Below are 10,239 nucleotides of genomic sequence, written 5' to 3'. Positions count from 1 at the left end.
CTTTGATGTAGCCTGTAGCCTCAAAGAAAAAAATCCATGGTTGTTAAATCATAAGACCGTTGCGGGCAAATCACAAATCCACGTCTTGAGATGATCCGTCGCCAGATGTCTCCCTCAACTAATCGAGAGTAGCATCAGCTACGTATCACATAGCACCATCCTGCTGGATCCACATGTTTTCAGTATCTATGGTCTCAAGTTCTGGCCCCAGAAATTCGCGTAACATGGATCTGTAATGGTTGCCATTGACGGAAACCTTTCTTCTCTCATCATTTCGATAGAGAAAGGTCCAATGAAACCGCCATTCCATAAACCGCACCACACAGTGAGTTTTTCTGAATACAGTGGCACCTCATGGACCACTTGTGGATACTTCTCGCTCTAATAACGACAATTTTGGATATTGACGAAGCCATTAAAACAAAACTGTACCTTTTCTGAGAAGATGATTTCCAGCTGTCCTATCAGTGAACTGACGAAGCAGCCTGTTGTCGTTTGGCTTCCGCTCTTGAGTCAGTACAACTCTGTATGGATACAGGCCCAAATCCTTTCGCAAGATTCGCAAAGCGTATGTCTCAGATAACCGCAACTTTTGAGACCGTTTTGAAACTAATACATTTGGCTCTTCCTCAATACTCGTCGCTACTGATGTGATATTGTCAAAACATGGCTCTAAGCACTATGGGACTTAACATCTGAGGTCATCAGTCCCCTAGAACTACTTAAACCTAACTAACCAAAGGACATCACACACATCCATGCGCGAGGCAGGATTCGAACCTGCGACCGTAGCAGCAGCGCGGTTCCGGACTGAAGGGCCTAGCACCGCTCGGTCACAGCAGCCGGCTGCGATATTGTCCTTATTTCGCGCTTCATGTTGTCGTCTTGATAGTTTCTGGTCGTGTAGAGCGAATTTGCGCTCAATCTTGGCCACAGTGAGCCGTATAACCTGGATAGAGAAACAGTGAGAGCGACCTAGTTCTCTGATGAACAAACGATGAGCACTCACAACTGCGATGCCATATCGGTAAAAACTTTTCAATGATTTCTAAACTTACAGGAAGCATGAGTCTCTGCATGATGAAACTGCAAATTGTACTGGATATTTTCACCTCTGGGTGCACTTATACAGGGTGTAGAAAAAAATGTGTCACGAAATTTTAACCATGGGTAGCTGCTGCCAGCAGGAACCAAAATTACTAATATTGTGTAGGTCGACAACACACCACTTTTAAACTACGGAAACTTGGCGCCACGCGCTTCGATTGGCCGTGGGATTGCCCTGTTGCCGTTCGTAGGTTGACGGGCAGCGCTATGATTGTAGGAGTGCGTGGCGCCATGTTTCCGTAGTTTAAAAATTAACATTAGTAATTTTGGTTCCTACTAGCAGCAGCTATCCAGTGTTAAAATTTCGTGAGACAATTTTTCTCCACCCTGTATATATTAGAAACTGGAAATTACAATCTAAAAAAGTATCACTAATAACCGTCCAATGGGCGACCCTGTGTATAAAATGCACCAACCGCAAATAATATTGTCGTGCACAGACAGTTCCATTCTTGTTTTACAATAGCAAGCTCCTACCCATTCCTGCATTATTGTTTAGCTAGTACAGTGAGAAGTTGTGTTCTCATAGGTTCACGTGAAGTACAGTAATTTAAAATAAACGCGAGTGTGTCATCATAGTGTACAAAGTTCCCTCCGCCACACACCGTTGGGTGGCTTGCGGAGTATCAATGTAGATGTAGAAAGTACGCCACGCGCCCGATCATGTAAAAAAATTTTCCTTCACTTTTATTTCATTCCTTTTTAATCGAATCAAAAGATAACACGTAACAAGCGGGTATATTACTGTGCAGTGCGAGATCAAAGCTGACAGATAATGAGCTTTTTTGCTTACTCAATGATAATCCAGAGTTCAACTCTGTACCAGACAATGAAAACGATGACGACTCTGAAGAAGGAGAAGAGGAATTTATCACACGAAATGACCACGATTCAGACTCTGATCAAGTCCACGATTCAGATAATGACTGTGAAGAGCCACTCTCCACTGGTGGAGACGAAACATCTAAATGGAATAAAATGTATCCTAAAGTGGCTTTGAAAACGAAAAGAAAGAATATTGTGAAAATATTCCCTGGTCCTACACGTGTTGCCAGAGGGTTCACAAGTGAAACAGAGGTTTTCTGGACAATACTTACCCCAGAAATGATTGATGAAAATGTAAAATACACGATCATATATATTCAATCTAAGAAAGAATGTGTACAGCATTCCAGAGAAAGGGACGCTAAGGAAACTAAAAGTTCTGAAATAATGCCATTGTTGGGATTTCCGTATCTCATCGAGACTAAGAAAGCAAACCATACAAATGTCACTAAACTGTGGACAACGGATGGTACTGACATGGAGATTACGAGAGCTGTGATGAGCTACAGAAGATTTCTGTTCCTTTTACGATGTATCCGTTTTGACGACAAGAGTACAAGGCAAGAAGGAAGAGTAACTGATAAACTTGCTGCAATAAAGTAAATATTGGATGCCTTTGTGGTGAATTGTGAAAACGCTTATAGTTAGGCCAATTTGTGACCGTAGACGAAAAGTTGCAAGCTTTCCGGGATGGCTGTTCTTTTGTTCAGTATATTCCGAACAAACCGGTGAAGTACGGAATAAAGATTTTTGCTTTAGCAGATTCTAAAACGTTTTTCACTAGTAATAGTGAAGTATATTGTGGAAAACAACCTAAAGTATCATAGACGTTTCTAATCTCCCTTTGATATTGTAGGAAAGCTAGTTACTCACACTGAAAGCTCAGGAAGAAACGTTACAATGGACAAGTGGTACAATAGCTGTTCCTTACCCAACTCCCTTTTGAAAAAGCGACTAACATGCATCGGCACAGTGAGAAAAAATAAATGCGAGATCCCACAAGAATTTTTGCCTGGGAAATATAGTCCTATCCATTCCTCTTTATTTGGTTTTCGTAATGATATGACGCTAGTTTCGTATGTGTAGAAACAAAACACGGCAGTTACATTACTTACTACTAAGCACGATTTTGAAATCACTGACGAAGTTACAGATAAACCAGAGATAGTTTTGGATTACAATATAACAAAGGGAGCAGTCGACACAGTCGATCAAATGGGAGGTGTGTATTCTGTCGAACGGGTGACAAGAAGATGCCCATTGGTTATACTCTGTGCTCTAATGGATACAGCAGGAATCAATGATCAAATAATTTTTCATGCAGATGAGGCATATCCAAAAAAGAAAAGAATAATTTTCTTGAAAGATTTAGCACTGTCTCTTATGAAGCCTCAACTAGCGGAAAGGGCTAATATTTCTTGACTGCCTTCCGACATTGCAACTTTCCTCGTGAAATACAAAAATCGACGTGATGAAAGAACTGAGGAGCCTACCACCAAGAAAAGTGGTCGTTGTGTGACATGTGTACAAGCAAAACACACCTGCTACCATAGGTGTAGTTCATGCCATATCTTTGTTTGCAAGGGATATATAAAAACAGTGCATACATGTGCGAAGTGTAAAGCATTTCCCGAAAATGCAAGACAATTAACTATGTAGATAGAAGGAACTTTGTGATGACTGATACTTCATTATCTAAAGCCTTTGTCATTTTATATTGCAACGAAGGAGTGTTTTTGTTCCGTATGTGCTTAAAAAAGTGTTGGAGTAAATTGATATGTCAGCTGCGACAATAGAATGATATGAAATTTTTTTGTTTGTTGAATCAAATTGTAAATTAGCAATGTAATATAAGTCTCTTGTATTGTTGTGAAAATAAATGAAAATTGAACTGTGATTTAGTTCACACATGTTTCCCTTGGTAGCATAATGACAGCTTTTGACTACATGTGTACAAAGTGCGCCGCGCGCCCGCTCGTGTTACGAAAATCGGTGCACCTGCTGGAGGGTTAATGAAAGGCCGAATATTTACGACCTGTGAAATCCCCCGTAGCTGTACTCTTAATACCCACTGCAAATCTGCCGTCTTGGACCCTCTGTCCAGTCACATAGTCAATCCACCAGAGACCGCATTTGCGACCTAACAATCCACTGCTACGGAATGACGCTGCCATCACGACTTCCCGCATACCTGCACTCATATAACTGTAAACAATGTCGGAAAACAACTGCAAACTGGGACATTTTGAAATACTCGTATATTCAACTGAATTACTGTCTCTGTTATACAGCCAATAAAAAAGCGTCCTGACGTTGAGGAGATTATCAAAACGACAGTATTAGTTGCAGGTTGAACGGTATCTATGGACAACAGCGATGCAAACTAGCTATTGAAATAAAATTTATGTCAACGTTATGGAATTTACTCAGCTGATAGAGATATATTCAGTAGATTTAGGATCCCCATCGAATATTTTATTTAAAATTAATAGATTAAACGATCCAGTGATGCAACTGCAGGATTAGTATTGGCGTTAATTCAAAATAACTCCAGCACCACGTAGTTACGTCACTCAGTAGTAAATAATTTGAACTGTAAGCAGAGGATAAACCCTATCAATAAATAGTGCACATTCTAAATACTAGTTCTGTGGTGGTGGGGCAGGCTGAAAATATATGACTCACAGCTAAAATCTATTATAAATCAAACAGCCATTCTCTTTCTAGGTTGATTAATTTACCAAATTAGCTGGGCCGACGTTCGATTTTAACGTTTTTATGTTTATTTTAATGTCAGCTAGTTATTTAGTCAGTTAGTCAATTAGATTTTTGCTGTCCTTTTTGCCTTTTGCCATTTGCCCTTTATTCTCTTTGGCCCTTTAGCCTTTTGCCTTTTTTTACCTTTTTCTCTTTTTGGTCCATTTTGCTTTTTGCCCTTTTTGTTGTCCATTTACATTAACATCCATTTAACTGATCTTCATTTCAAGTTTAATTAGTATATCTTCGTTTCGAGTTAAGTTTTTTTAGCGATTGATTTTTCCGATCGCTGGATTGCGTGTTGCGAATAACCACACCGTTATTTTTATTAAGAAAAAGTTGAGTTTTTGTGGAGGCAACGAAGCGTAGGAGTCCAATATTTTTTTATTAAGGAAAGTCTTTGTGGAACTCCAGAGATTAAAGATTTTAATCCTTGAGTATCTTAAACAAACAAAACAACAAATAAAAATTAAATCCTTCTTCGGTAAATTCGTCCACCATTGTGTTCTTTTACAACTTCTTCTTGTGGAAATCGTTCCTTATAATATTTATCAATATCTGTTTCACTTTGTTTGCTAGAATCCGAATCGTTTTCTTCCAAATAACATTTGTTAATTGCTTTAAGAATCTTTTTCATATATATGTTTCTATTTCGTTTATCTCAATCTTATAATTCTACAAAAGCATCCTTTTCCTTGTCATAAACTGCAATTTTTGCACAACCATTTGTAGGTAAAACTAAATCCAAAAATTCTATTTGTTATTCTTCGTTTAACGAACTATTTAATTTTTATCGCATATCTCGGTAATAGATTTTATTCTTAAAAAACAGACCTCTAATTTTAGCGTTTGTCTTCTTCCATTTATTACTACAAATTTTAATAAGATTAAAATAAAAAATGCTTTGTTTTTCAGCTATGGGGAACCCCGAGTCACTAGTTTATTGGTGCTGTTTTATTTTTCTGGATAGTTCCTTTTATGTAATGTTAGAGAACTGGGGATTACCACAACAAAAAACCTAGATTTGAGTAATTTATTTTGGGTTGGAGTTATATATTTTCTTATTTTCTGACCTTAATTTTCTACAGTCTCTACAAATTGATAGTATCTTTCCATGATTTGTTGCAAAACAATCTAAGTTACATAAACAATCTAAGTTACATAAATTGCATATTTTTTATCTATCCTCATTGTTGTTGATGTCCATACCCTTTTGTGCATTTTGTGGGTTATTCTGTTGTTTGTTGTCCATATCAGTCTGCATTTCTTCCATACTATTCTGGGTGGTAGTCATTTTAATAGAATATCTACTCATACGATCATTATTTAAACATTTCTTACAAATTGATCTAGGTTTTTAATTTCTTTCCATATTCTGTTACACTTTTTACTGTGTCACATTTAGTGCACTTTTCTAGTATCTCCCCCATATCGTCTGTACTGTTCAATATGTCGTTCTTAATTTTTTATCTATTATCTCGAACCTTATTTATACAATTTTTACGAATCGATCTTGGTTTATCTAACTTTATCCCATATTCTGTAGTGTTTTTCCCCACAGAACATTTAGTACATTTCTTTACAGGCTGCTCTATATTCTCCATTTCACACATATAAAAATATATAAGCTGTTGCTCTTTTTCTGTTGTCCTCATTCTTTTCATCAATCTCCATTTACTCATTTTCATCATTCACCTATGTTGTCTATTGTTTGTTGTCCATTCAATTTTTATTTACGTCGATTTTTCATTCACTGACATTCGTTCACCTATGTTGTGCTTCTTTTCCATTCAATTTTTGTTTACTTCGATTTTTCATTCGCTTACATTCATTCACCTGTGTTGTCTTTTTTCGTTGTCCATTCAATTTCTGTTTACTTCGATTTAGTTAGAATTAAAGATGCAACATTATTAATAAAAAACATAAAATTTAATTGTTTTCGAAAATTAGTTGAAACTGGGTTGTTGAAAGTAACGTGAAGTGATTTTCTTAACTATATAAACGTTTAAATAGATATGGGGAGAAAATTTGTATCGAGCTCGATACTAAATTTAAAGTTATTTTGACAGAAATGTTTAATCTGAAGTAGCTTTTCGGGAGGCCTTTCGGGGCTCGTTGAGTCTTTTTTGAATTTTCATTTTGTGGGTGCGTCGGGATTGCTCGCAGAATTATCCATGGAAAATTATCTAACGGAAGATTGCCTAAGAGTACGCTCGACCTACCCACTTACTACTCGCCGCAGCTCAGATTTGATCGTATGCTTCTACAGAAATGTTAGTTCAGCGTGCATGAGTTGAAATTACAGTTGGTCGACACTGGAAAAGCAATCACGAATCTGTCGTCTACCCATGAGCTAAGGAGAAGCGGCTAGTTGAATTAATGTAATTAAAGTGAGTGAAACCCGTACTTCCATAATTTCCGTGAGGCTTGAAAAATTCAGCTCGGACCTAGCGTCCTATTTAGCTGTGTCAACGCTTACCGGATTTAACGCCATCCATCGAAGAGTGTGGGCAACTTCAGCCGCCGACCGACACTGCTCCCGGAGTCTCGTAGTCCGCGCCATTCGGGATCATCTGCCAGGACTGAAGTCTCAGCGCCAGCGCCAATTCTGTCCCACTTGGAGTTTCGTACCTGAATGTTTTTCGTACTTCCCTTCTCAGTGTCACTTAGCCCCTCCAAAGGATAACATGAAGCTTGTTTCACCCAATCAAAATCTTGCAGCTGCCAGTTCGCCAGTGAAACGGAAGAAACGAGAATATCCCGTTCCTTTCCATATGAAATTTACTGAGAGGAAAATCAGTTTTCAGTCCATGACTGGAAAAGTTTATTGTTTACTGAACTGTGTAACTCCAGTCTGTAGGGGCAATAACTACTTCGTGAGCACGGGAATGCAACCACCAGCGACATCTCGCAGCACAGCCATTGCGTGTCGAGGCGTGGCTGGAATCTGGTCCGTGCCAGGGTGACATTCTGAGGAACAGTCCGGGAAGAATAACTTCGACCTGAGAACTAGAGCCGCGTGTTGTGGTCTTCCGATTAGAGCGTGTTAAAGCAAGCACAACGCGTCGCCTGTGTTTTCAAAACGACTCCTACGTTTGTGAGTGACTTGTTCCCGGCCAAACAAAACGGGAAGGCATGTCTCGTCGTAACCTCTCGCACCGTCATGGTGCCGACTCGCCACACACGCCGTGAAAGTCGCTATGTTTCTGGAGGGTCAACCCCTCCAGCCTTTCAGGTGTAACCAACCTTTAGTGAAAAGCCAATAAAAAGGGATGCCCCACTGTTTTCGCCTTAGTTAAAAAGAACGAAAGTTTCTCCACACCCATACAAAAATCGAACAAAAGAACGAGGAACAATTTACTTTGTGGACTATAACAATTGCTCAACCACTGCCTCACAGAGATGTATCTAAACTACACGAAAAATGGGATGTTGTAAGAGCTTATTCATTCATTTCGTGCAATTGTTTGTCTCGTTTCTGATGCCTGTTCTCATTCTTTCTCTATCATGGTAGCGTAACCAGTCGATCCATTAATTGACAGACTCTAGTTGACCGACTTGCTTTATTACCAATTTACTTGTTAATGTGATGTCTTTTTAATAGCTGCGCCAATGCTATTGTGGTATGTCTCACTTTGTCCTGGACGGTTTGTCACTAACAGGCCAAGTTGTTGAATGATGTCTAAAACATTCTTGCTCCTATTAAACCAGAGTGTACTTTCTGCATTAATTTCAACTGTTATTAACAAGTTTTTACCGTGAACGTTGTTACCTGCTGCCCCGTTTTTTTTTTTCAGTAAGTGGTTCTAAGTGGCCAGAGGATTGTGTGAATATATTTTTAGGGACCCATTCGCTGTTTTAGTATCGAAATTCAGTAGAACCCAAATGTTCACTATACATTTCCGATATTTTATTGATTTGCTGATCCAGTAACATAACTCAAGTCTGCGACGTCACCTTATGTTTATTCCGCTGATTAACTGTAATCAGCATCCCATCCGAGCAAACTGAGATTTTACCTGATGTTGTTCGTACCGCAGCTAATATGGCAATGGCACGGCTCTGTTTAAAAAGAATAGCTCAATAATATCGTAGGAGCTAGCCACACATGTCTGCTTTCATACCCAACAGCTAACTCGCTGGAAATAATCACCTATAGCTGTGATTCAGCAGTCACACAGTCTATGCACTGGCTTAAATTGTTAAGTAGCAAAAGAAACAGAAATATTAAATAAAAGACAAATGAAGAATTAACAAAAAGTTTTATATTCCAACGTCAGTAATTGCTGTAGACAACATGAGAGAAATCTGTTCATTAATTCTTATTCAAGAAAGCATCCTTAAACAAACAGAAAGCTGTCCTACAATAACGAGTTGTAATGCAGACAGGAAGAAGACCTTCTAATATACACCACAGTTTTGTTGAAAGTGTTATGAGAATGGAAGCAGAATTCCCATGCTACATAATTATCAAGACATGCGAAAAACTAAGTCCATTTCGTAATCACAATACACGAAAATTCGTCAACCCAACATAATTGAGAGTTCAGTATCATAACTTACGTAACAACACATGAGAGCTAACGAGTAAAAACTCATAATCTGCCTATTCTTCACTTGTAAAGAAATCAGAATAAGACTTCTAGAATGGAGCACATTCAGTCCTTGTAAGAGTTAGGGTCCCTTCAAAAGTAGTGGCCGTCCACTGCCCAGAATCTGTGACCTACACGGTCAAACACCGCTGTTACCACAGGCAGGTCCGCCTTCTTTCAGAACTCGACAGAAAGTGTCCAGATGCGCTCCCTCGACCGCACCACTCAAAAAGTCTGTCTATCTCCACCTGACTCCAGCAATGTTCCGCCGCTGTCTATTTCCCCACCAAAAATACATCGTTCCTATGTTCTACATGCATGATTTTGACTCAGCTTTATCACTTTCTGCACTCAACTAATCTTTTACAACAATATTTAAATAAAGAAACATTATAAACCTCCAGTCACACTCAGATCAGTTACAATAAAAGGTTTGTTCATTAGCCAATAAGACAGCATTCTTCTGCAAGTGTAGGCAACGGTCTACCCGCAGTGAATACACCGGTTCCCGTCAGATCACCAAAGTTAAGCGCTGTCAGACGTGGCTGGCACTTGGATGGGTGACCATCCGGGACGCCATGCGCTGTTGCCGTTTTTCGGGATGCACTGAGCCTCGTGATGCCAATTGAGGAGCTACTCTACCGAATAGTTGCGGCTCCGCTCAAAGAATACCATAATAACGACCAGGAGAGTGGTGTGCTGACCCCACGCCCCTCCTATCCACATCCTCGTCGGAGGATGACACGGCAGTCGGATGGTCCCGGTAGGCCACTCGTGGCCTGAGGACGGAGTCTTCTGCAAGTGTGTGCACGTTAAATAACAACAAATTCTCGTTAAATACCACGTATTATTCAAACAATTATTTACAGGTGGCAATTATTAAACTATGAAGAAACGTAAATCAGTTACAAACTATGGTGTGCACACACTTTATTCAACATGTTAACACTACTCCAGG

The 10,239-nt window shown here is 39.3% G+C and overlaps 1 pseudogene; it reads left to right on the top strand.

Annotated features, from left to right (window-relative positions):
• Positions 1 to 9,755: 9,755 nt before the first annotated feature.
• LOC124790755 lies at positions 9,756 to 9,873 on the top strand (annotated as a pseudogene).
• Positions 9,874 to 10,239: the final 366 nt, after the last annotated feature.

Source organism: Schistocerca piceifrons, chromosome 3 (assembly GCF_021461385.2).
Source record: "Schistocerca piceifrons isolate TAMUIC-IGC-003096 chromosome 3, iqSchPice1.1, whole genome shotgun sequence".
NCBI classification, from domain to species: Eukaryota; Metazoa; Arthropoda; class Insecta; order Orthoptera; family Acrididae; genus Schistocerca; species Schistocerca piceifrons.
Note: the sequence above shows the minus strand (reverse complement) of the source record. Positions and strands in the feature narration are given on the sequence as shown.